The following is a 1297-nucleotide window of genomic DNA, read 5'->3' as shown; positions in this document are numbered from 1 at the left end:
GCGCCCGCACCGCGCTCTCCAGTGCGCCACCGGGCCGGCCCATGACTTAGATTTTTTTTTTCCTTTTTGTCTTTTTTACTGAACGGTAATGGGATTGCAACCCTCGGTGTCGCGCCCGTACCGGGGACCGGCAACGGGATCGCAACCCTCGGTGTTGCGCCCGCACCGCGCTCTCCAGTGCGCCACCGGGCCGGCCCATGACTTAGATTTTAATTGCCATTCAATTCAACAAATTGTTTTTTAGTAAACCACTTGCCAGACTTGAACTTGTACTGTTTTCCTAGGACTGCCGTCACTAAGTATAAAAACTGGGCAGCTTAAAACAACAGGAATTTATTCTCTCATGGTTCTGGAGGCTAGAAGTTCAAGATCAATGTGCCGGCAGGGCACGGTCACTCTTAAGCCCCTAGGGGAGGTCTTTCCTTGCTGCTTCCAGTTTGTGGTGGCCCCGGCATTCCTTGGCCATGGCAGCATCACTCCAACTTCTGCCACGTCTTCACGTGGCTCTTCCTCCTGTGACTGTCTGTGTTTAAATGTTCCTATTCTTATAAGGACCTCGGTCACATTGGATTAGGGCCTACCCTAATCTAGTCTGACCTCATCTTACCCTGATTACATCTGCAAAGACCCTATTTCCAAATAAGGTCACATTCACAGGTCCCAAGGGTAAGGATTTCAACAGAGCTTTTTTGGGAGACACAGTTCAGCCCATAACAGTCTTCCTTCTGGCCCCCCAATATTCAAGTCCTTCCATGTGCAAAATACATTTACTCCATTCCAGTATCCCCAAAAGTCTTAACAATTTTAGCATCAATTTTAAGTCCAAAATCTCATTTAAATATTATCGATTCAAAGTCCCAAATCTCATGATCTAAGTCATTTGAATCAGTTATAGGTGAGACCTATCGTGTGATTAATCCTGGGGAAAAACTCCTCTCCGTCTCTGAACCTGTGAACCAGACAAGTTATCTGCTTCCAAAATGCAATGGTGGGCCAGGCATAGGATAGACAGTCCCGTTCCAAAAAAGGAGAAATAGGAAGGAAAAAGGCAATCACTGGTCCCAAGCAAGTCCAAACCCACCAGTGCAAATTCCATTAGAATTTTTTTCACTATTTACCTTCTGAAAATTTTAAATGAGCTATACAGGAGAAGACAAAGTTAACGGGCAGAGACATCAGACAGACGTAGAGTGGAGGGGAGGGATGAATTCACCAACAGAAGTTGAAGACAAAGTTACCGGGCAGAGACATCAGACAGACGTAGAGTGGAGGGGAGGGATGAATTCACCAACAGAAG

Source organism: Galeopterus variegatus, unplaced genomic scaffold, assembly GCF_000696425.1.
Source record: "Galeopterus variegatus unplaced genomic scaffold, G_variegatus-3.0.2 Scaffold2429, whole genome shotgun sequence".
Taxonomy (NCBI): Eukaryota; Metazoa; Chordata; class Mammalia; order Dermoptera; family Cynocephalidae; genus Galeopterus; species Galeopterus variegatus.
The sequence above is the reverse complement of the archived record's forward strand: the minus strand, read 5'-3'. Positions refer to the sequence as shown.